The sequence below is a fragment of the Bombus fervidus genome, chromosome 19 (assembly GCF_041682495.2).
Source record: "Bombus fervidus isolate BK054 chromosome 19, iyBomFerv1, whole genome shotgun sequence".
Classification (NCBI taxonomy): Eukaryota; Metazoa; Arthropoda; class Insecta; order Hymenoptera; family Apidae; genus Bombus; species Bombus fervidus.
Window position 1 is genome coordinate 1,020,018 of NC_091535.2, and position 26,570 is coordinate 1,046,587.

The 26,570-nt window shown below is 42.9% G+C and overlaps 1 protein-coding gene across 4 annotated transcripts in view; it reads left to right on the plus strand.

The window, feature by feature from the left end:
• The window catches only part of LOC139996920 (uncharacterized), a 268,251-nt gene that overhangs the window by 151,209 nt on the left and 90,472 nt on the right, over positions 1–26,570 (plus strand). The gene's annotated exons all lie outside the window — the stretch shown is intronic.

The following is a 26,570-nucleotide window of genomic DNA, read 5'->3' on the forward strand; positions in this document are numbered from 1 at the left end:
TCTCTCTCTCTCTCTCTCTCTCTGTCTCTGTCTCTCTCGTTCTCCCCTCGATCAAGAGAAACCTAATGTTCGAAACGCGGCGCAAGTCTCAAGAATCGTACAAAGGCGTCGCCGTTGAGAGAACGATTCTTCGCTCGGGCCGCAATTTACGTCGCGACAAGTAATTGCGAACAGCCGAAGAACTTGGTATCAGTGTCTAGCTACTGGTCTTCGTTGGAGAAAGTACTTACATGGTCGCATCCATGGCGCACATTTGTTCGCGTTGCTCGCGCGCATTTCCGCTCTTCCATAGCTGCGAACTCCACGATCGCGCCAAGTCCAAGGGAACTCATAAGCCACCGAAATCCTTCACCTTGTCAGCTTTGTCAGTTTCGTTCACCTAGAAATCCAGCGATATTTCTAGCCGGTTGAAAGCTCCTCCGACCCAAGTTGCGCCGTCGAGCGAGATCGACAAATTGCAACGAATTGTGCAACTCCGTTTCGCAGAAGGAGCAACCGGTCAGTCCGAGTTTCTTAAGCGCAACGAATTTGCTCGGCTAAACAAACTTTCGACGAACGAGTGCTGCAACAGTTGCTTTAAAACTGTGGAATTAACGCTTTTTCCATGTCTGTCTGTGTATTTCTTCGATGATGCGCTGTCATTTGTTTTCCTTTCGAAAATAATGTTTTATTAATTCTTCTCACAGGTTAGAAAGCAATTCGATTTCCAAAGGAAAGGAAAGGATTAATTTGTTTAACGATCAAATGGATTATGCTTGTTTTCTAGTCGCAGTATTCGAAATTCAAACATCGATAGCGTGATAAGTTTCGTTGGTCGCCGCGAGTTTTCAAATCGATTTACGATAACAGTCTTTGTTTTATGCAAATCTTTCCGTTCGCGTTTAATTTGACGTAGGATATATTTAACCGTTATCCGGCACTTCCAGCGACCCTCCTCAAAATAAGAATGGTGACGTGCGATTAATTCTGTTTTCCAAGCAGTCGGTGAACGTCCCGCTGCCGCTCACTAAATTTACCAATCGTTCGTCTTCCTTTCGTCGTGTTTTTTCGGACAGCCGGTATTTTTAGCTTTGGTAACAATAACCAGCGTTGACCGTTTTTCGTTTAGGGAACCTTAACTTTAAACGTCAAACCGGGTTTAAAATACCATGCGAGATTTATTCTCGGGAATGTTCATTTCTCTATTTGAGTCACTCTACCATTTTGTATAATTTCAATCCTTAATCACCGTATTTTCTTCTGTTTCTCCGAGCGTTAGCGATTTAACAGTTATTTTTGCTGCTCCTGAAAGCTTGTTATTCTTTCTCAATTAGGCTCAACCTACCGCACGCGAACCTTGGAAGAAAAGTCACGTTTCAAAGAGAAGAAATAGTTTAAAAGAGTCTGTACGTGAAATAGATCTCCAACCAACTTAATCTTCCCCTTCTGTTTTTCAATGTCCCATTCCTCCATTACTTTTTGCTCTTTATTTCCATTCTCGGTAGTTGCTACCTCGTACGATCACTGCTTTTGAGCACTTTGGTCCTGCCACCCCTTAACAACCGTAACTCTCTCTCCCTTGCTTCGAAACAACATCCCATTTTTCGTTCTACTTAAAACTCGTGTACGTGCGCCGTCTACGTTCGCTTCGGGTAACCAACATTGTACTTTTTCCTCTTTGCGTTTCCTCGTCGCGTACAAACGCGAAAATTGCACGAGACGCTGGTACGCCGTAAAAGTCCGCAAAAGTAAACGCCGCAGTCGTTCTCGAATTGCGAAATCACGGCCCTCTGGTGCACATTTGGTTGATGCGAGAAACGTTGAAAAATCACGAATCGAATACCGACGATCGGATACCTAAAATAGAAACTTACTTGCTTTTGAAACGAGATCGACGTAAGAAAATAAAGGAAGTAGAGATGATTATATTTAGCTAATCGTGGGAATGCGGTAAAATCTGGCGCTCGAACGTTACGATAGCGCGCGGTTCAGAGATTATTGGACAATCTGTAGGACGCGTTTACAACACAATCAAGTACAAAAGCTACTAAAGTTCGGAACAAGAACGTTAACCGGGAAAGGAAGATCGCGATGGCGCCCAGGCGAACGAGATAGTCGGGGCCAAAATGGCCCCTTCGTGGCGAAATCGGAACAAGATGGTCGAACGTATCTCCACCGGTTAACAGGAGGCGAGCTGGTCGTTTTGGTAGCTTTAACACAGAGACTCGAGTATTCGTCGCCGCGGCGCTTTCCCCTTGCTATTTCTGGCCGCCAAAAACAATGCGATTTATCGTATCGTCAGGCGCCGAGACACGTTTCGAATTCTCAGACGCGTCTTTTTCTCTTCCGTGCATCGTGCTTTTACTGTGACCGTTGGAATTTGGCATAAACAACGACCAGCGATAAATCGTATTTTCCGTTTCAACGTTGTTGGAGATGAACGTGACGTTTACAAACGTCTCAAACGATGGATGGATTATTCGCAGATTCCTTGTTTTTTTCTTTTTTTTCCTTTTTTTTTTTTATTTTTTTTTTTTTTATTTTGAACGGAAAGAATCTTTGTCCTAGTTATACCGCTTGTTTGTATTTAGTACACAGAGAGGAATGGAATTAGCCGAATGGCTAACTGAGAATTGTAGTTTACCAGGAGATTGCTCTAATCGCTTGAGTTATGGGCGTTGCTTCCTCACGAGGGATTCTCTTTGTCCCTGGGCCTAATAATCCAAACAATCGCCGCCTGCGAATGCCTCTAGTTTTCTCAACTAAGATTTATCGAGGGCGTGAAGGGGAAGGAAAAGTTTCGAAAGAATGTAACCGGATGATACGAATGGAAAAGAAAATTCGGCCTATGGAACGGTTAGAGCACGGAAGATTCTGCGATCGTCGTTTCTCGCGCAAGAGAACAGTTTATGTATCGATGGTGCAAGAGGATTGAAACATTCACGGACGGCACAAGAATCACGAGGTGGTCGGGCGTTATCGGGAGGCTATCTGGAAATTCGAACACGGCCGGTGAATATTTCAATCGAATACCGAATATCCTTCGCCTCGATTTACCGTGCGATCCGTGTACGCGTTCCTGAAGGAATTTTAAAAATTCAGAGGACGTGCCGCCCCGTTGGGGCCGCTGCAGGGAAGGAGGAGAGCTCGTCGCTTTTCAAGCTGCCCTCTCGACCGGGTCTCGAGTATCGATTCGACGAGGGCGCCGGTGGGAACGAGCGCTTTAATTAGGCTGTTACGTGATCAACGATGAAGAACATGCGAAGATGCCTGCTTAAAACGCGAAAGCAAGTTTCACTGTCGAAGCGTCAGCCACTTGCCAGCCGCTCGCTCTCATACTCTTCGTTTACAAACGGTCTACCTTAAATTGCCGAATCGCGCCAACTTTCAGCCAAAGATATTCTTACTATGCCGACCGTGTTTCACGGTTTCCCGATGATACTCGACTTACGTATGTACATAAAATCGTGCGTTTGACGAGCGCTTTCATCGCAATTCCCCTTTCTTATTTGCGTTGATTTTGTTTGTGCATATTTTCGCGATTGACTTACATTGTATCTTCGAATACAAATTAAAATGCAGATATGTTGAAGTTTATAATGTTCGTCGTGCACAGCTTCGCAAAACGGACCAACTTCCTCTTGTTTCTTCGATGCCAGCTAGTTTTAGGGCGTTTCGAGTGTCAACGTTTGCATTAATAATTAATAACACGTATTTATCGTTACGTTCGTAGGAAAATGGGGAAACTTCAAATAAAGCGAACGTCTGTTTAATCCGATTTTCCTATACCAGTTCACTCGAATTCGTCGTCGCGATAAGATATAACAAAATAAGAGACGAGCTCTGTGTATCTGGCTCGTAAGCGTACGTCGGAGATCGATGATTCGGAGGAAAGGAGCGTTTCTAATTGATGCATGGATCGGACGTGAGACTTCACGGCGGAGATCGCGTTGTTAGCGTTGTTCCAAGACAGGCGATCGTGTTTTTCACGGTGGTCCACACGCGGAGCCTGGGCTACCGGCTAGAAAGACGTACGACGTGGGTCGAGCAGGACTGTACGGGCGTCCGCGCCTCTCCGAGTCACTATTATTAGTCCTAATAGACCGTATGTCACAGGGAATACCTCGCCGCGCTGCTCTCTTGTTCGCGGTGCCGCCCGGAACGACCGTTTTAAGGAGGAGGACTGCGAGAGAAATAACTACGCTCCGGGCTCTAATAAATCGGGCCGCGAGCACCCTCCGTGAAATACCGATGAAACGCCGTAAACTTAAAGACGCGCGCGGAGATTCCAGAGAATTTAGCCTGTTCATTCTCCAAATGTAATCTTGAAAATCAGGCAAAATTAACAATTTTTAATAGTTGTGGAGGCTGTCGCGAATGAAATTTGACCTCGTACGAATTTTGTTTTAGCGGACCTGTGATAACGCGATTAGAATGTTACTATTTGTTACCACTGCGAGCAATAATTTTCCACGCTTGGTAAGGAAAAAGTATAATGGGAATTTTTTAATTTATAAAGGCTATGGCACGATAAATTTTCACCTGTGATAATCTCTAGAGGTTGATGTAATGTAGAATTAGAAGATTGATACGTATACATAGGCAATAACTATTCTATTATGTCTTAGAGATATTCGCATAGATCGTACGGGATTGGTCGCGAAATATTTCGTTAAAGTGTCGTGTCGCGTTAACGTCGATCGAGGTTTCTCAACGTATTCCTAACTCCATTAAAGCGTCTCGGTGTTCTTTGAAAGTGCTTTGCATAAAGTAGAAGTCGTCCCTCGTAATGATGATCGGCATTACCAAGCGTTCTACCAAGAATTTCGTGAAGTTATATTTGATTTAATTAGCGGATATGAGGTTATAAATCGTGGAAACGAGAAACGTCGGCCTTAATAAGTGCCTGTATTAAGTAAGTGCCACGGTATTATTCAGCGTCCTTTCTTCACTCCGTGAACCGTGGTGAGACAATGCCCGAGAAATCGTTCGTAAAGTAAATTCCACGTAAAATAGGCATTCGTCCCTCGTCATATTTCCCGATCTACGATCGCCCACTGATCGAATAATCGCGCGAAACGCGATTAGACCTTGAAAACAATCGAACGCCAGATTTTACGCCTTGTATTTAAATCTCCCACAATCGCTTAGAAAATCTCTCCGACAATCACCGAGAAATCGTTTTACAGAGAAACGATAGCGAAAGCCGGCATCGATAATGTGCGAGAACATTCGAGGCACGAATAAAAGCGTGTTTAATGCTATCGAGATTATCGACGTACGTAGTCGATTCCCGACTTTAATAAGAAAAACCTCGATATCCCCGAGTATATATTGACTCGTACTACTTTCCATTATCTCGTAGTTCGGGGTCACAAATCACGATTTAAATTATTCCCGCGTATCGTTACCCTGGTAGGAGCGGAGCCATTGCGATTTCTCACGTTTTCAGATTAGTCTAGGTGCCACGCCCGGCCAAGTCGAATCTTCTTGGGCAAAACACAATTATCAATCTTGAAGCGACGAGACCGCGACATCCTCGTCGCGAATCTCGTATCCGGCACGTTCTCGTTACTCCTCTGTCCCTCCCTTCCGTCCCTCGCACGAGCGATTCGTCATCGAAAGCAGCTCTTCTTGAACTCGTGATAATTCCGAACGGCGTTGTTCGCGCCGGTCTAGGTGTCGCGACAGGCCTTGCGTACCGACGGAACGTCGTCGTGGATGGACACACCGCGAATCCGACATTATCGTTGCATGATTTACGCGGCTCCGTTTCACGGTTCGCCGCCAGCACCGCTTTCGTGGAAATTTAATGGGAGGGCGAGCGGCGGTCTAATAAGGGCGGGCGGATAACTTACACGTGCCGGTGAGCATTCCGTGCACGCGACCGCGGAAATAGATACGCGTACGCGCGAAAACGCTCACGAACGTTCGTGGAGCCGCCAAGCGAATACCGATAACTGCACACGTGCACAGGACGTTACAACGATTACGCCGCAGCCTCCGAACGTGTTCGTGTATCGCGTTTCCTCTACGTCTGCGACACGAGCTTTCCTTACGGTACGGCGGTACCTTCGATCGTGGAACAAGTGCGTACCGCACTGAGTCTATATGGAGGTTCATTTAGTTTAGCGCACCCTCTTAAGGTTAATGACGTTTCCCTTTGTTAAAAAGGCACATAAAGGAGCCAGAAAGTTCCAAAGCCGGCTAAATATAACTTTACCGCCGACCAACACGAGGTTTCGATCCGACGAGCGATTCTTCTTTCAGTCGCGTTACGAGAACCATCTCCCTTGGCTTTTTCAATTTTACTGCCTTCAAGTCGATGTGCTTGTGATATTTTTGCTTTGTGTATAACGTGATGGGGCGGGGGGGGGGGCTTTGTTACATCGCGTTTCATTGTTAGCGGATAGCCGAAAGTCTTACTGGAATCCTTCGGGAAGGGTCTCGGACGACGATGGCTAGGCCTAATTCGGGAACGAACAATTTTCAAACAGCTTATGCGAGCAGACGTTCAATATGTAAATGAGAAGACGGGACGGAAGACGAAGGGGACGCGCGTGTCCCCGTGTCTCATAACGATAGATTTCGGGCTGCGAGTCGTCGCTCCCCATGTTCTTCTTCCGCCCTTCTCCGTTAAACGCCTAACCACAACGCGACGTAGCCGCTACACGGGATTACAGCGTGTAAGAGGGTGGCTGGGAAGCCCTCGTGAAAGCTCGACGGGTGATAAATAATCAGATTAATGAAAAATATTTCTTCGCCGCATCTCGCGACCCTTCGTCGCCAAGCGAAGAAGCCGTCGCGCCGGGTTCCGATCTACACCTGATCCTCGAGGGAGCGTGTTTACGTTCGCCCCGACGCTAAGAGCTTTGTCGTTTTAGCGATTCACAACGATGCGCGACGCTTGAAATTCCCTCTCGAAAGACGGATGTGTTCCCGGACGAGAATGATGTTCGCCACCGTGACGAATCGCGAAACGATTTATGAAATAGAAATTAACCACGCATATACCGCTAATTCCAAGTATCGGACGGCAATTCTCCTTTCGACGTCACTCTACGAAGTTATTTTTCACTTTGCTTCCTCCTATCTTCTTAGAAGCGACCAGAGATTTAATAATAATACGACGACCTACAGCTAGCTGGTGGGCAGAAGCCTTCAGCGCTATTTCGTACGACGCGAAAAACGAAACTAGATGACGCTCGGTGGAAGTTGATTCCTCGAAATAGACGCTGGCGATGGCGGAAATTTACGGCGGTCGATCGCATCGGATGGCCACACGCGCCACTCGAAAATAATTCATTGACACGAATTTTTCTCTGTGTCAAAATACCTACGCTGCTGCTGCTGGTTCCCGACTTTGATAATAGTGCTTGGAACATTCAATTTTGCGCGATGCTGCGTTCGAGCGACCGTGATCAGATTACAGATTCCAATTTTTTCCACTCGTCTCTGCTCCTCTTGCTCTGTGGTGTTAAACTCGTTTTTTCTAATATCACCGATTTCGCGCTTCCCTCGATTCTCTCGTTCCGACGAGAAGTCGATCCGAACTCGCGAGACGAATTCGGCCAGCTCTTTTATCTCGTTACGGTCGATGCATTCCCGCATAATCGGAATCACGAATGGGCAATTTGAAACGAACCGAATCTTTAATTCTGGGTTGTTCTGCCCTCTCTATCAGGGAACGAGTTTAGGGGATTTCCCATAATCGTGATAGTCGTATCTCATTATGACGTTGGTTCATAAAAATTGTCCGTGGTAAGTGTCGAAATATTTTCACGAGTCGCTGCAATACTATCTCTGGATGTACGCATTTGACGCTTATAGAAAATCCTATCCGTTTATGAACACTGCGTCTAGGACTACAGGAAATCTCGTATTTAGTAGAAGTATCGACGTGAACGGTCGGGTTGTGCGCGCGACTCATTTGCGCGGTCGCGAGTTCAACAGCATCGAGGAAAGGGAAAAAGGTTGTGACAAGCGGTCGGCAGAGTAGCATTCCGCGTCTATGGAGCGTATCCACGTTCGCGAAGTGTGTTCCAAATTACGCGACAAGCGTCCCACTCGAGAGGATCCGCTTTTTCACCCGTCCGGAGAGGCACAAACCACTTTTAACCCGTTCCCAGAATTTTGTCGGCCACTCGGCAGCCACTTGTCCCGCATATTCCGAACCTTCTTTCCGCGGTAATTGCACTTTATCCCTCGAAACACCGAGAAATCGAGGCAACGGACGCTGCGATCTTTTTTTTCTTTGCGCCGTCTTTTCCCGCGTTTCCTTTCGGTTGCTCCCGCGGTCTCGAACGATCCTTGGCCATCGTATCGATCGCAGCTTCGCATCGCATTCCATCGCTCGACACAATTAGGAAGTAGAAGAACCAGTTATTGAAAACAAACAAGTATCGTGTACAGAACAAAGTCATGTCGGATATATAAAACAAAGCTTCCTGTATGCCGGAGCGAACAGTCTTACGTAGTTGGAATCAACAAAGCGTTAAATTGCAATAGGAAATCGTTGGCGTTTTCTTTGATTCCTCGCATAGAGACAAGCGAAATTCTGTAGTTATCCAACGACTGCACAAATAATATCAAAGCTCTGATATTTAGGATCACCGTACAGATTTCAACGTAAAAATAAAATAAGAGCCGACCTATTATCGATTAGAGATATCGTTAAGAGCTCGTCAATTCCAAAGAATGATATTTTCGCTAAAGAGGAGAAACGATTGTTAAAAGAAATATAGAAATGATCAACGACTGTCGCGATCATAAGTAATTTTTAAAGAAACGTAAGCCTCTAAGGATCGTCAATACGTTTGAAAACGTCAAAAGACTCGTACATTTGCCTCACGGTTTCGCTGTCAGCTGCCTTAAATTTCGTTGAAATTTTGTTAAGCCGGTCGAGCTGTCGCACACGAGCTGTTGCTTAATATTTCAGAGCAATTAGGTGGCGATACACATCCAGCTCGAGCTGAATTATTTAGCAAAAGTCTCGAGTGAAAATAAACCGTGGCCGGGCTGGATCATCCATTACTTAGCGTGCGTTAACGCGTTTCGCCTGTAAAACGCGCGCCCCTCGTCCATGCCCTCGTCCATGCCCTCGTCCATGCCCTCGTCATCGGCCTTAATCGAACGTATACACGGCCCGGGTTCTGGATCCCGAAACCTGTGGGAATATCTGACGAGACTGCGAGCCGCGGGTCTAGCTGCGTTGCTAATTTCACTGTGCTCCGTTCGCGATCTAGCAACTGCGCGATTACCCCCAAGCGGCAGTCGTTCGATCGTTCTGGATGGTGAACTCGATTAGAAGCTGTCTGTTTCGAACGACGCGCGCGTTCACCCGAGACTGTGAACATTGTCGGATGTCTAGGCGCGCGTGTACTTCCATATTGAACGTTCCATACTGAACTACTACGCTTTAGCGGTAATCGAATATGTGATTTTCTTTCCTTCTTAATTCTTTGCGGTCGTGATGTACGACGATGTGCCATAGAGATATGTATAGCAACCACTAAAGCTCTTTTACCGTTGTCTTCGATGTTTTTTGAAGCATCGAAGCGATAGAATCGCGCTTTATGTACATCTTCTTAACAGCATGTACACCGCGAAATTGAAAGGGTTGAATTTCATTTTGAAATCTCTCCGGGTATTTATAAATTGTTTTTTTACCTTCCGATAACAGTGTTTACTTATATCCAATATCGGTTGAAATCCTTTTTTGGATGTTGCTCTTAGCATGCAAGGTGAAAAATATTTAAAGCGAGATAAACGCATTTTGGTTTCTCCTCTTAAAACACTATCGATTAGCATTTTGTATTGCGAAATTTCGAAGCGATGCAGCGTTTGGAAATTCGTAACCACGATAGCGGAAAGATCATTTCGGACGGAAAATAATTTCAGCGTCGAGGTATAATTAATTAGAAAGTGACTGTACAGCGGCGTGCGTCACTTTTTCACAGAATTAAGCGCAACGAATTAATGCGACAAACTGTCGCGTATCGATCCGTCGGACTTTAATTTGGTCTAGGTAACGATAAACGAAAAAATGAAAATCGGCCTGAGGTAACGAGAGCAATTACGGCAACATGATTTTTTAGATTGCCGACGAGTAACCGGAGAACAGTCTCAGCTTCGGTTAAAACTTCCCGAATTGATCCATGAATAATCCAAGTCTTCATCTAAGCTACAAAGTGAAATTAGCGGCATAAATTGCACTGTCTCCTATTAATTGTTTCATTTGTTAAAATAACGAAGACGAAGCTTTAAATCTTCTGATCTCTTTCGTTTTTGACTTTTCTTTATACGAATATACGCTACCGCGACCGCGTCTCGTCGTTTCATGGAACGAAACCTAGAAATCACTAAACGCTGTGAAATTATCAAGTTCACAAACTGGAAGCTTCATCTTCGAATAGATAGAATCGAGAAAACCGCATAAAGTCGCGTTTCACGATCTTCCTTGCTTTGAAAGTACAGTTTGATCCCCTCGATTCCTTGGCCGGTGATGTTAGTGGCACGCTTAATGAGAAAAAATACACCAGAGACCCGAATCACGAAATTTTCATTAGGACGCTCCTTTGGAAGAAGCGCGACAGGACAGTCGCATTATTCCTCGTGATCTATCACTTAGCGAACTCCCTTTGGGACTCGACGCGAAGACAGTTTCGTGCGCTCTCTTTGCTCGTTACCGACTCTTCGCTCTTCGAAAATCTCTCCAACTTTTTAATTTTGTTTCGCAATGCATCCTCGACTCTCGTTGATCATTCTGTCAAAGGAATAAAAATCGGTTGTATGGAAGTTGTGTGGAGAAACGGGGCAGCTAACTTCTGCAAAACGTTTGGAGGAAATTTACGCAGACTTGGATAGATCAAAATTTTATATGTTTAAAGCAAAATCTTTCGTATCTATCGTAACTTTTATTTCTAGTCAATCGATAATGAAATAACTGTGTCAAAGTTTTAGTTTTCATCTCATTTTCCCCATCTCACTGTATTATTTTAGAAATTACTTTGTCTCAATCTCGTATATGCATCGTTTCCTTCCTTCTTTTCGTCAATCTTCTATCAATAAATAAATAGTAGTATTATCTTGAGTAATGAAGTTCTCTCGTGTTCTCTTAAATGAAAGAGGAAGCAAACGTTGTCTCTTTCTTCGCGGCAAGCCTTGTTATTTTCATACAAGAATTATCTGTATAATCCACTAGGTAAATATATATGTTTCACCAAAGATAAATATTCATAATAATATAATATTCGTCTAATATATTTTTGCTCGAACAAATTTATTGCTCGGTCTAATAATAATCGACCAATTTGTCGTTTCGAAAACGTTAAATTTCGACGGTATTGTTTCGTGACTTCGTGTTGCAATTGTTTCGGAATCCGCCATGAACGCACTCGTAAAATCATGAAAGATAACAATAAACTATTAGAAAAACCGGGGGAAAAAACAGGTGAAAAAGGTATATAAAAATTGTGAGAGTCGCCCCGACGGCAAGCCAGCTCGCGATCTATCACTTAGCACGAGCGAGAGGGAGCGAGGTACGTTGGCGAGGTACGTGGCATGTCACTGTTTCATCCCCTCGGGACTTTCACAATCGGGACATTTTTCTCCGTCCTCCCCGTTTCTTCTCGTCAACGACGCAAACTGATGTATGGCTCGTGATTGGAGTGACTGTACATACACGAAGGGAATTCTCGTTCCCCGGAGGGGAAGGCCGGTCGCCGCGACATCCCGTGGGAAAAACTCTACAGCTTCGCTCCGGAAAACTGTACACGGTGTGTCACCGAATTCTGCCGCGCCTGCTCGCTAATTGATTTCTCTACTAGCTCTGTTCCACCCGCGGGACTCGAGACTTTCGCCTCCGCGTTTCCTATCTTCTCTTTGCCTTCGTTTCCGCTTGGGTCGATCGTCTTCGTTTTGTGCAACTCGTGACAAATTTTGTTGGGTCAATAGAGTCTCCTTCCGTACAGTATAAACTTTTCGTAATTCGAAATATCACGGAATTTTTCGTTGTTCGTTGCGTTCAATTTAAATGGTAATTAATATTTTAATTTTTCGGAAGCTTCGTCGAGAAATTCTTCTGCATTATGTAACCTTTTCTATCAATATTCACTGGAATATTGTACTCGTAAAAGATGTCTACACAAGATAGTATACGTATACCTTTTTTTACTATCTTATACTGCTATATATATATAGCTTTTTTACTATCTTATTGTACTATCTTGTGTACACATCTTTTATGAATATATATATATATACATCGTACGATATCTAGTGAAATACAATCTTTATTTCGGGTAATATAGACACGAGGAGAACAGGAAGGTTAAAATAAATGAAAACCAAATGAAAATCAACGTTTTAATCCTTTTAATTTTTGTCGAGAAACGAGAAGATTATTCGCTCGTGAATCGTTAGAGCCAAGTCAAAAAATTCCGTAGAAATAGAAAATGTATGTATGATAAACGTAGAGGGATGCTGCGTATCGAGAGAGAACGTAGAGGAAGAACAGATGTATCCCTTTTTCTGGACGACTGCCTCGTTCAGTCGATATATCAATTTCATCGAACGGTAACCAGCATCGAAGTTCTCCATACTACCCCTGGGAGTCACGGCTATGGAGTCGACAAGTGAAAAGGGACGAGCGGAACGAAAGAAAGGGCAAGTCGGACGTTAACGAGGTTATTACTGGTTTCGATTGCACCCTCTGCTTGTGTAACTGTAAATAAGGGAGCATCCGAGTGGTGAAAGGGACGATGTTGGCCTACACGAGCAAGACGGGCAATCGCTTTAAATCTCGTGGCGAACGCGATCAGGTTCAGCGATATCGATATGATTCATAGATTTCGGTCAACTCGTCGCGCGCCTTGTTAACGATAATTTGAACGACCAAGCGATAAGTAATTACTATCTTGCAAATCTTTAGTCGTTGCACCGTTTCCACTTGGTCTGTCGTCGATACTCCGACCTAGCGCTAATTTAGTTTCCGTCCGGCGCAGGTTTCCGAACTGCAGAATGTTTTGCCAGATCTTATCTCGAGATATACTTGTTTCTCTGTACGATTAATTAGTACCGTAACGGCGGTGCAAGAAGCTGGCGCGAGACCGGCTATTTAGATTGCGCTTCGTGTAACAAATTTCGAGCGTTTAGCTGCGATAAGGTTAACAAACGCGTTGTGTGCGAAACCCACGCGGTCGATGATGAATTGCCGTGTTCGGTCCTTCCGCTTGAATTTCGCTTCAACGACGGCTTCGACTTTTTGCTGGTGCCGGGTGAATAGGCAAAATAAAGGAGGGAAATCGTGGAGAATATATACGCTGCTGGCCATAATCGTTTGGACATTTATTTGTTACATTTAATGTATAAAATAACGAATTTATAAGAAAATAATTCGAGAAAATAGAAGCAACGAAATTTCGACTTGTACTAAATGTCTTTTATACAATTATTTATCGATTCATAATATTAGAGAATTGAAAAGTTCCACGTTACGGATTACACGCTTCTCTTTTACACCTTTAGAATTTTAAAGACTAACCAATCGCTTTGTAATTTATAAAATGTATTTATAGTAGCTCATTTATGTTACCGCCAGACTTCTTGTTACGTAAGAGAATTTATTACTCGCAGAACTTAATAACTCGTATCTTGCGAAGCTTCGTAAAATTTCCCGAGTCATTCAGAAAACAAACTTACCATCTCCGTCGAACTTAATAGTCGATATTAATTCATCGTATCGTATACTCCAGCGTATAGTATAAGGTATAAGATAAGAAAAGAAAAGAAAAGAAAAGAAAAGATCTCCTTATATAAAAGCTTCGTGTATCGAATTGCCCGAAATGCAGAGATCTAGGAACGATACACGTTCCACGAGTCTAACGATTGTATTAGCGTGTCGGGTCACGTAGGCAGATGGCTAAGTCGAGATAATTAGCCGCTTTAATTATTTAATTAATCCCGACGACGTTTTCAGTGTTTTATCTGAAAGCTCGTTAAACTGGACCGGGCATGCGATCCTCGACGCGCACCGACGCTCGTTTCCACGTGGATGTGTCGGATGGAATCTGTGTGCAGGACTCTTGTCCACGGTCGGAACGGCTCGTAGATACGAACGAACAAATGAAGTCGTTCGTTTTCAAAACGGCATTTATCCATTCGATCAAATTGCACGCCGCGCGGCCTGTTCACTATGGCCCTTAATCTATCGCGCATTTATTTCTGTTTATTGAAGAGCCTTCGAAATTATTTGCGCCGTGCCAGCCCATTGTGCGAGTCTGCCCGTTAGCGAGGGGCTCGGTTTTCAACGGTGGTAAACTAGAATGAAGCGAGCCGATCGATTCGCGGAACTTTATTCATTCATCGTTTCTTGATTCCCAGGGCTGATGAACCCGTTTCTTTATTCGTTTCAGTCGGGACAATCCGCGCGATGCGTGCGTTATTGGCAGTCGTTCCAGATGTACAGTGGCTCACGAAAGTATTTGAAACTTTAACGTCTAGATATTTTAATTCCTAGGTAAGGTAATTTACTATAGAAAAATTTTACGTACATATTTAACATCTTAAGATCAACGCTGTAACAAGATACGATCGCCATGATTACATCGGTAAAATTTTAGATCGCTCTGGAAATGTACGTAGAAGCAATGAAATATTTATCGCAAATGTATATTTAATAAAGTATCAGCATACAGCACGAACAATCATTTTCAACGTATAATAAGTATTAGAGATGACCGCATTGAATATCGAGGCTTATTAACGGAACGGATAATTGATTGTTCGAGTACTTTTCTGATCTCTGTGAAATATATACTTGTATTAAATATCTTGTAATTTGTATACGTATTTTCAGATTTGTTTTCAAATTTACCGATGTAATCGTAGTGCTAGCAAAATTTCATACAATGTTTCGTACGATGCACATAATATATTCGCAAAAAAAAGTATGCACAAGTGTTCGGATAATTTCGTGAGCATCTATATTTGTGTACAAGAACAAAAGGAGGAGGTTTGGGGATGCTGCAGTGGGATTAGATAAGGGTTGCGACCTAATTTACAAGAAACTTGACAGATAGACGAAGAACAAAGCGCTGTCACGTATTAACTACAGCACTGCTTGACACAAAAACAGCGTTTGACGTTCTAGCGAAAGAATATTCTAAGTAGCGTCCCAGACAGCACAGAGACATATTTGAACGCGTTAAAGAAGTTTGGTAATGTTGTACAAACGTCTTAAAGACGTCTTCCTTAAGAACATCTTAAAAAAGAGGTCAGATTCGCTATCGTACTGGAAACTTTCCCAATTATTGTAAAGATACTTATCTTGCCTTATTGAAAGTAATATAATTAGAAATAATTATCATCTAATATGACGTCTTTAAGTCGAAAGTGGCAGAGTCGTTCGAACGCCTTATATTACACATTTAACACGTTCGGATTAGGTCGTAAGACGTTGAAACTTAAAATGGATGTAAAATGCGCATTAAAACGTCGTGTGCTATCTAATGCGTGATTTATCGTAGCGTTAACTGATTTTAAATATCACTGCAGGAATTAATCGCCTCTGTGTTATCCGTAGCGTGACGACGAAACGAGCTGAAGGTAATGAACTCTTTAAATAACAAAATTATTCATAATGTTCTATTTAATGTTCTATTAATCGATATTTCTAACACAACGAATCAAATCGTCTCAAGTCCCCTCCCCCCCTCTCTCTATCTCTTTTCGTAATTTTCTGGGTAAACTACATTCTCTCAAGAATGGACAAGTATTTTTAAAATACCTTCGAGCGATAATATACGCGTCAAATATAGTTAATTTAGCTGAACACAGCGCACATGCAGATCGATTTCCACGAAACAGGGAGGCTAAAGGGAGGCGGCGCAGGCTATCCTTGAGACTAGATATCTCGACTACATTGTCGGTAGACAATAAACATTATACCTCCGTATAGGACAGTTAATTCAGTAGTACAATACAAGCGCTGGTACGACAGGATCAGCTGCGTGCAACGGTCCTTTGGGGGTGCTCGAGGCGCGATCGATTTGTCCATGTTTTCACCTTTAGTTTCGGGGAACAACGAGAGCCTTAACACCGGAGGCAACCCGATCGTCGCAATTACGATAATCACAGGTATAATCGGGTCGTTTCGCGTAGGTCTCACCGGTGCCCGGCGTTATCCCAAATTAACGTTATTTCCCTGGCATCGCGTGGATTTCGTGGCCGAGAGAATTACAAAGAGGCCAACGTAGTTCGAAATCATCTGGCCACAATTGTTGCGACTATTCTTCCGATGGATCGATGCAATAATTTAGAATTAGCTATTTACGGAAGAATTATTTCTGTATCATTAAAAATGTCTTGCATTTCCGATATCAGATACAAGAAATATATACACTTGTAGCTTTTTATAGGAAATAAATATTAATATTTACACGTAATAACGTTCGTTAAATGTATTAGGTATTAAATTCATGGTATTATACTTGCTACATTGTAAAAATATTTATAAAGTAATTGTGGTCATGGAATAAAATTTCCTCGCCTCTCTCTCTCTCTCTCTTAAAATATCTCTCAGATATATCTTAATGTCTTTTTTAATTATCGAAACTCGATTACTTTTTCAGGCAAAATTTCCTATTGTTACCCCAAAATTAATTTTACACCTGCTAATTAGCCGAACGATCGATCGATTTCCAATAACGCATCGTACGATAGGTCTACGATAGGTGCATACACAGATTTCATTACAACAATTATTGTAAGATATGATATATGCAATTAATTTATCGTAGAAATACTGTATATCAATGAACCGAACCCAATCGGTAAACCAAGGCGACAACGTGTAATCTAAAATAAAAAATCAAGATCAAATATTCACGGAGGATTTCGATCCAACGGGGAACTGCAATCTGCCGGACGATCGTAGAAATGTTTCGATAGGTAATTTTAAATAAAGGGTATAGAAGGGGCTAGTAGGGAGCGTGGCGTTGATATGCGAGCGGAAGACAAGCAGCATCGTAGAATCACGGGTAAATAACGTACATTCGCGTTAATAAAGTCGGGTGCAGTGACGGCCAAAGGTTTGCCGAAATTTAATAGCGGGCCGGATATTACTTGAGCACCGGCAAAGGGACGTATCTTTTTTCCTCGCTCGGCAAAATGAACGTTACTTCCTGCGTCGATGTTCGCTGGTGGCGCGTTCCGATAGAGGAACACGGCCACGAACGTTAATGAGTCGATTAGAAGACAGCTAGCTCGATCAAAAAGATCCGATAAAACAGGCACATTTCGTTCATTTCGTACGATTCCTGTTGACCGTCTCTTATTCGAGAATCGTATTAATTGCAAACAACGCAGTAGTTGACGATTTTATTACGACGTAAAACTTTTTACGCGACTCGTATTGACATTTTCCATTTTTCACAGAGAAGCAACTTTAAAATTCACTGCGTCAATTAAGCCCCTGTTACCAATACAGACATTTTATTTGATTCCATCCTTTTCATAACTTTGAAACTTTGAAGCTAATAATATCGAAATATTTCGTATTTTCTGGTCTTTAGAAAAATTCGTCCGCTACATAGTTGAACGTGACAGGTTCTTTCCGCTGCTATTAGCTGCTCTATGTGAAAATATTCGTTTTCAGTGAAACAAATCAACAAAAATATTCTTATCTTGTCTCTCGTGACAGACCTCGATCTTTTTGTGAAAAATTTCGGAGACTCGAGAGTTAACGATTTTCGAAACAGCAAGGGAAGATATCGCGAACGAAACGAAATACAATCGAGAAAGGTAGGCGAATAATCCGAGGCACGAAATTGATATTACCGGCTTCTTTCCCATCGCGATAACGTTCAAGCTCTTTAAAGGAGAAAAATATGCGGTTGTTAATGACTTTATCAGCGTGTAGGAAAGGGAACGGGACGCGGTTTCCGGCGGTCGCTAAGACGCCGCATCGAGAGATTTAATCACCAAGTATTTAGACGTTTCTCTCTCTCTCTCTCTCGAAAGCGGTAAGATTAATAGCCGCGGCGCGAGAAGCTGCAACGCGAATTTACATCGCGACGCGTTCTTTAAGAAAATTGCTCCCCCTAATTCCGCCAGCCGCATTTCCGCACAGCCGTAATATCGCGCCTGTTGAAATTTCGCCGCGGAATATTCCTCGACCTTCGGCGAACGTTTTCACAACCGGAGGGACGTTAAACTTGAAATATGTGCCAGAACCAGCCACTTGGTGGATTTAGTTCCTCGGACGATGATCGTTTAAGACTTTCGAGCTATACTTTATCCAGCTTTTTGATCATCGAATAGTTCGAAATCACTTTTAAAATATTAAGTCGAGATCGTCATTATTATATACGGAAGCGACAGAACATTAACGCTGAAACGGATTCTTTTGCTTTTCGCTTATTGAAAATACACAGGTGCGCTTTTGATAAAATTAATCGTGACTCTTATCGACATAGAAATATAGTCGTACCGATTCACCGAGTGATTCACGAACGTGTGTCAGTACTTTGGCAGTTGCAGTCAATGCTAAATCGTGCAGCGGTGTACGTTGAAACACGAGGCAAGCGCTTTAAACATTTCCTTTGATCATCCACGACTCGAAAATTAAGATATACTCGTATCGATTGGACAAATGTTCGGTTATCTACCCTTAGTACATTTATCGTTGCGTGTTTCAAGTCGATAGTTACAATTGCAAAGATGTTCCCTCCTTATAATATACGTACAACGAACGACGAGTGTTTGGTTTGATATTAAAAGCGTGAAAAAGAAAGATGGTTATGGATGAACGTGTTCGAACATTTTCTGAAAATGTCTGGATGGAGTGGCAAAGTAAATAGATAGATAGATAGAATGTGCAGGTGCAAGGATAAATGATGAAAAATGCGTGCATGGGAAGTTGGACGGCTTTTGATAGCTAGCCTTTGTCAGAGATTTTAATCGAACACGGCGAGAGATATAACGTATCTAAATTATTATATTGTTATTAAACCAGTTATTGTTGTTTCTTTATATCTCGCGAGTTCAATTTGTTTCCAACGAAATAGCGAAAACGTTTCGATTCCCGACCGCCTCGTACCGTGCTGGCCGGTCCGCAAGCAATATCGCAAAGCGTTTTAATTAATTACGCGGCCTGGAAAGTGGCTCCTGCGACGTTATAACTTAAATTTATCCGAAAGTTTAGTTCAGCTCGGTGGGAAAAATATTTCCAAACGGAAGTGATGAAAATTGAAGCCTTTGCGCTAACCAATTTCGGTCGAACTCCGAAACAGAGAAAATTAACGAAAGCTAACGACGGTACCGAGAGAAAAGGAGAGGCCGGGGGAGAGGTTCACGGATTATATACATACACGCCAAGCAATAACGTTTTCCCCGTGAGCTGAAGGAACTCCGTCGGAGGGTGACGAGTACCTTACCGCTATGAAATTTACGCTGAAAATGTCAGCTACCTTGATCTCAAAAGGACCGATAATTGCAATCTCGTTTTTTCTCCAGTTTTCCACCCTTCCGTCCGTTGTTTTCCCTCTGCCTATACACCACGTATGTTTTCACGTTTATACGAATGTCGCGGCAATATTCGCGACTTCTATGCTCCCGACCGAGCAATATTCGCCACATCGGGCTTCATTGGTCGCGCGCCACGACGTTCCGCAATTAATTACAAAACTGACCTGTCGCGTTTGCCCCGCGATGCGTTTTTTCAACCTGCCGGCGGAGATTAATCGAATAGAGATCCGAGGTCGCAGCGTAAAAGTCGGGTAAATATTTGCTTTTTAATTTGCCGCCGATTTCGCGAATACTCGACGCGACCAGCAAACACTAAAGTTTCAACAGATATATCCACGGCTTATAGGAGACAGGATCCGCGCCGATCGATGAAACTTTCGCCACGCATTTTCAGTTTTATGACCTTTTTCTTTTAAATACAAAAGCGAAACGTCCGTGAAATTCCCACTCTACTCGCGGAACACTGTTTATTAACTTGTTACACGACCCCCTTGTCTTCTCTCTCTGAGAGTAAACCATTCTTAATACACCTAGCGTTGCGCGTATAAATTCAGCGAAACAAGCTCGCGAAAACAAAGTGAAACAGACAGAGGCTGGCTTCTTCGATCGTGATACTCTGCTGTTGCTCTTTTTCTCGCTTTCTCTAATTGCAGGATTAAAATCCTACCTCGCCGTGCTTTGATCGTGCTTGTCTCAAGTCAAATATCCTTCGAATCGTTCCAGCCATTTCGTGAATATTCAACCGAATACGCGCGTGTATGTGTAGTCTAGTATAACGTGTATGCTTAAAACTATGACGTGTTGTTTATAAAGTGATGGACGCCTGAATCTAGCTGGCTGAAAATTTGGTTGGCCGAATGTTATATTTTTGTATCACGATCGTTGTTCCGGTTGATAGTACTCGAAACAGTTAAATGTAGAAAAAACCAATGTCCCGCGATAAATTACGAGTTATTCGTTTCTCAAATGTTGCTTCCGGTCTTTCGCGTCGATTCGACCGACTGAGAGCCTAAGTAAGTAGACACCAGGATCGAAGGCGGTTTGAAAGCGGAGCAATCCCGCGAACTTTCATCTACTACTATCCTCTTATCGAAGCCCTTGATTCGTCGTTTGTCTTTCGGTGGCTTCGCCTTCTTCACGGACAAAAAATCGTTCGTCGTCATCTTTGATCTTTCGTCTTGAATTATCGGAACGCAAGTGGTAAATGCGTTTTTAACGTGTGTCATGCGTAACTGTTTTGATTCCGAATAAGTATCGTAGTCTCGACTACGAGAGGAGAGATGGATGACTATAAATCACGATGAAAAATATTTCGTTACGAGATAAATAGTCGACTAACGTAGCTGCAGCTTGGTTGGTCGATCTGTATACGTGTAATACCCGTACTGTCGTAAATTTTATTGGCGAGTGGTCTGAGCCAGAAAACTCTGAAAGACCGTGCTTGTACCGCCGTACTATCTTATTATTTAGGATTAGACTCACAGCAGATTTATAGCATTATAGATTTATCTTAGAAAGGAGAATACACATGTAGCAGGTCCTTAGGACGCGTATCGAAAATCGATTTTACTCTGCGTTCTGTTTTCTTGTTGCTTTAGTTTCGTTATTATTTAATCGTATTTCCCCGTTTCGAGTATCTACTCGTCCTCTACTCGTTCTCTACTCGTTCTCTACTCGAGAACGGTACACTCGTGCGGTATATTCGAGAATTTAAAGGACAACGAAACACTGGCGAAATTTCTTGCGGTGAAATATCGTGCTCCTTCGCGTTTTAAATCGAATAATAAATAATAAACACGTAGACCGCGGGAAACACGTGAAGTGGTCCCGGTCATTATTCTCTGCCGCGCATTCCCCGTGACATGAATTTACACATTTTGCACATTGTATCCACTTTTCTCCGTGCGTGTCGCGGGAATATAAACCATCGCAGTAAATTCACGGACGAATGCGGCAGACGGGCACGTCGTGCGCGAACAGTGTTAACCGACCTTCCACCGGCCATTAAAATTATCCATTCAATGAGATCTTTCCAAGAAAATTTCATCGTCGACCTACTTAACCGCCTGTTACCTAACGACGAGTTTGCGTCGTAACTGCTCGATGAGACTTGGAAATTTCTATGTAGCGCGTGATAGATTGCCAAGAATCGGATTACCATCGCAAGCTCTCCAATTGAATAATTATATCGAGCATCGATTCATGCACTTTGAACAGTGTACGAAGCAATTAGTCGAAGTTATATGTGACGATCAAACTGTAGATGTGTTATGTAAATTCGAATTTTTATGAATAGATGTCGGTACTGCTTTTTATTTTACATTATCGGAAACGCTTTATGCGTATAATATACGCGTAAACTTAAATTTTCCGTAAACATATAAACCAGTACAGTACAGTACAGTGATAATTATATTGGAGAAATTCCAATTATCTAATACGGTCCATCTGTACGATCATGATCCTTACTTCGCTAACCTCAACGGCAGAAGCCACCGGAACAGAACTTCGTAATCGGTCCAAATCTAAACCGAAACGTACTGGAATCGAAAGTGAAAGCCAGACAGAAGGTTGGACGACAAAGCAAAAGCAAACACACGGGAGCGAGCGAACAATAAACAAATTCCAGCGAAAGAGAATCGGCTGGAGACGCAGCGCGTCAAACGCACGTCGCGTTCGTTCATCGTATCGGCGCGTTTTGCGCAAAGCGGTGGCGCGTTGGTGAATCCGCGCGCGCAAAAAATCAATGCGACCGTGAAAAGCGGGAAAAAAGCGATGGAAGAGGTAAAAGGCTTGAAACCGGCCAGCCAGGAAAAAAATTGCGAAGAGCGGTGCGTCGACGAGGGAAACGAAAAGACGGTTGGTCCCGGGGGAAGGCGTCGGCCATCATCATCCCCCGTTCGTGGATTTCGTTTCTTTCTTTCTCTCTTTGTAGCAGTCCCTTTATACGGGACCGACCGGCTAGGTCCGTCCTGGCCGTATAATCGATATCGCATGTAACATCACGTTTCAATCAGCAAACGACGTTGGAACGCTGCAAAAAGTTCGGACAAGGGATGCGTCTCGTGAAATATTCCGAACACGGTTTGGACAGCCTTCCTGAACCCGCCGCCACCCTCGGGAATAGGACGTCGATACTTTTTGAGCGAGATTACCTTTGTTTAGCTTTTTCCATGGCTTCCGATCGATACCATTTGTCGAAGCGTGAAAGTATTTTATTCTCTGGATTTTTGAATTATTTATAATGCTCGTCATCGGCAAGATGGCAGTAGAAGAGAGAGTATAGCTGCAAAAGATGCAGCTATTCTACTCGTTCCTCCTTCGATTTATAAATATAAATTTTTGCTCGGAAACGACGCCAAGACGTCTATTTTTAATAAAACTTTCAAACGTCACATAGAAACTTTAACCAAGTCGTTAGTGTATTAGTTCTTCATGGTGTAATTCAGTTTTTCAAACTTTCCAGTTAATATAATATAACTGTTTTAAAACTTTTCAGCAAAGATGTACAATTCGATATAAATAAGCATAAGTATTTCTGACAATTTAACCAAAGTTGTGTTATGTGTCTGCACATTTCACATATATTTTTGCCCGAAATGTTACGTATTGTTTGAATATTCGTTAAAATTTTGTGAATATTTCACTGCATCGCATAATAATTCAGCAGTCGAGTTATGGAAACAAAATATTTCCATTTACTTGGTCGCTGTAGATGACAAATTTCTACGTGTCTCTTCTACTATCTCAGCCAATAACGAAAATATATGTATCCTAATTTTAAGATCGTTTCAGAGGAAGTTGATTATATTACGTTATAAAATCTATAATAAATTCAACGGGTCTATATTCCTTCTGCTAATCTTCTTCCTAATAACCGATAGTATTAACGAGATTGTAATAGGTCAAGTGTGAGAATAGTGCGCTGCTAGATTCTATTGTATTTTCTTCAAACTTGCCACTCGAGATAATTAAGTAACTAGTCTCGTGGTGTATTGATATTGTAAGAGGGGTATGTAGTTTGCGCGGCATGTTGGCGCAGCAAAGTTTCGACAAGATTGCCATTGTATTTACAAATAATAGCGAGTTGCCGTGTGGAGGGTTCCCGAGGATACTTTGAATACCTATTTCCAAGCGACTGACTTTGTCTTGGCCGAATCTTTTTCCGGCTAACAAGCACTTACTGTTAATTGCTTTGGAGATTCCGTTTCTGGAAAATTTCTGGCAAACGAAGAACCACCACCGGTAAACTAGCGGAAAAGGAGGACAAAGATATTCGGACTTTTAACTAAAAACTGAAAAATCAAGAAGACTCGCCGGTTGAAACTATTCAACGCTTGGCCACGGCGAAATTCGAAATTGAATAAACCACTTAAATTAATAAGCTCCTCGGTCTCGGAGGAAAACTGGCCAATTATCAGAATGTTCGTCTTCTTGGAGTCGAAGGAACGTCGGGAGAACTTAATATTCCCTTTAGCGGAGCGCGGCATCATATAGAATGATCCGCGATCGCTAAAGGCGATAAGAATTTAATTATCATTTCGTATTGAAATATTGCTTTGGGGAGCGCGAGCACGACGCGTTTGACCAAATTACGAATCGGCTGTAATTAACAAACTGACAGACGTAATTAATTAGTGTGCATTTTAATAATTCGAAATCTCTTTCGTTTCTATTTCGGTCAAGCAATTAGCAACAGAAACGAATCGCTTAGCGATTCGTTATTAACCTTTCGACGATTTGGCAAGCTTGTTTGCTTCCCAGTTATTAACGAACGTTTATAAGTTGGCCGGACTCGTCTCCGCGATCCTCCTCCCTCCTTGCAAATTTTCAAGCACTCGTTCGTTTACGGACTAATGACGTCCGACGATTCGAACGTTTTAAAAGTTTCCAGTCTTCCGTGTTTCCATGGACCAGACAGTAGCGAATAACTTTAAAAGTAAAATCCTTGTTTTCGTCGCGATTAAATTACTAGAGTCATAGAAATATGGCGTTCGGTCTGACTCTTTCTCGTTCCAAGTTTCCTGCGAAATTCTCGTATAAAAATCCGTTTGAAAGAAACAGAAAACTTTGTTACCGCGTGTATCAAAAGTTCGTAGTTATTGGAATTTGTTAAAAATATTTCAAGAAAGGAATCCAATCCAAAAATTGCACGTATTACGCGTACGACTGTAAGTTTTTGAAACGCGCGGCGCTCATAAGCGATTCCGACGAGCAGAAAATTCGGAGACCAGCAGGCCGTAGTATCAGCGGCCATGAACGCCGTGGGCGACTCGCAATTAATCGCGACGCATTATTCATGCGTCGCTCGAGTAGCACGGATGTTGCTGCGGGAAAGAAAACGTGAAAAAGTAGCGCAATTACCGATACGTGGCCGGCTATTATCAGCGAACAGAGATGCATTAAACGAAACGAGAATATTAATTGACGCGTATTAGACGGCTCTTTGCTCGCTCGGGAATTTTTCCTTCGCGGTCGGAAGGCTTTCTCCCCGTCGATTTCTCTCTATCTGACACGTCCTCCCATCCGGAGTAATTTTCAACTCGGAACACTGCATTGGTGCAATCGTGTAAAAAAAACGTTTGCTATACACGAATTTAGTCGTCGCGTCAGATCTCAAGCTAAGCACTGTAACGAGTCGAACGTCGAGCAGCGAAAATTGTTTCTTCTACGCTACGCTGAATTATCTCGTTGGCAAAGAAATCTTCGCGTCGACGGGACTGGATTTTACGAAAAACCGGTGGAAATATTATATCAACTGCGCGAAACTCACGTAGTAGATTTCACGTTGACTCGAAGCTGAGTAAGAAGTGGCTCGGAGAAGATAGAGAGTGCAAGTTCGAGGAGCGACTTCGTTTCGCGATTGCCCGTCGTCGAAATCATGTCCCAGGTGTGGTAGACGCCATCGACTCGAAGTAGCCCGGCAACCAGAGGATAGACTTGGAGAGGGTAGTTTTCCAAAGTCATGCGATTTCCATCCGGACGACTGGTTCGTCCCGGTAGCTCGTGACTCTCGAACGCTGTCCACACGAACAGAGTGAGAGAGAGACTAAGTTTGAAATTATTCGAGGCGTCTGATTCGCGTAAATGAACCCTTTCGGCTAATCTCGAGGGGTAAGCGTCGGCGTATGCAAATGGCGGGGAGCCGTCCTGGAGTTTTCGGGCCGCTGTCACTCCGTCAGTACCTTTATTAATAACGCACGAATAAATTTCTCTCCCATCACCGCGAAGCGTTCGGCAATTTCGATATCGAAAACGTGATCGCACCTGTTTCGAGAACAAAGTTCCACGGACAGATATCGCGGAGGAACGAGTGCTGAATTTTGAATCGGCGAACTTGTTGCCCTGTCTGCTCGTTTGTTAGACAGTTCACAGTAACTTCGAGGCGGTGCGCGATTTTTCACTCTGTCTCCATTTCCATGCTTGCAATCTAGTTGGAAAATTGTCTTTCTAGATGACTTGCATCGTTGTTATTTAACGAAAGTGTAATCAGACTGACAACATTTCTATATGATTTATTTACTTATTTATTTATTTACGGGATGAATCGTTCGATGCAATAAATTAACATATATAACGGTACAAAAGTATAGAAAAAAGTCACAACGTAACATTGCCGCTGAGGAGATATTAGAAAACGGTCAGACGATTTTGTATAACTATGAATTTTGAGAACTATTTGTACAACTATGACAGCCATATGATGCGCGATGTTGTTGTATCTGGAGCAATAGGTGACTTTTTAAGCTTCTTGGTGACACATCGAAGAGCAAAATTCGACCAGGCAAGCGAGACCTTGCCCCTTTTTTTTCGCGAGTCTCGTCTCGTAAAGTTTAAAATTCGATTCGTTGGTAACCGTGCAATTAGCAATATAGAGATATATTTTACCGTAACACTGTGTCACTTCCATTTTCGATCGATCAACAACGACTTAACAGATGAATCAACGACAGATCTAATTATTAGTTGAACGAATCGCGTGTTCGCATAAATGGCAAAGTTTATTCGCAGCGGCGCGGCGGGTGGCTCGAAGTGATTCATATCCATTTGGCGACGAAAAGAGT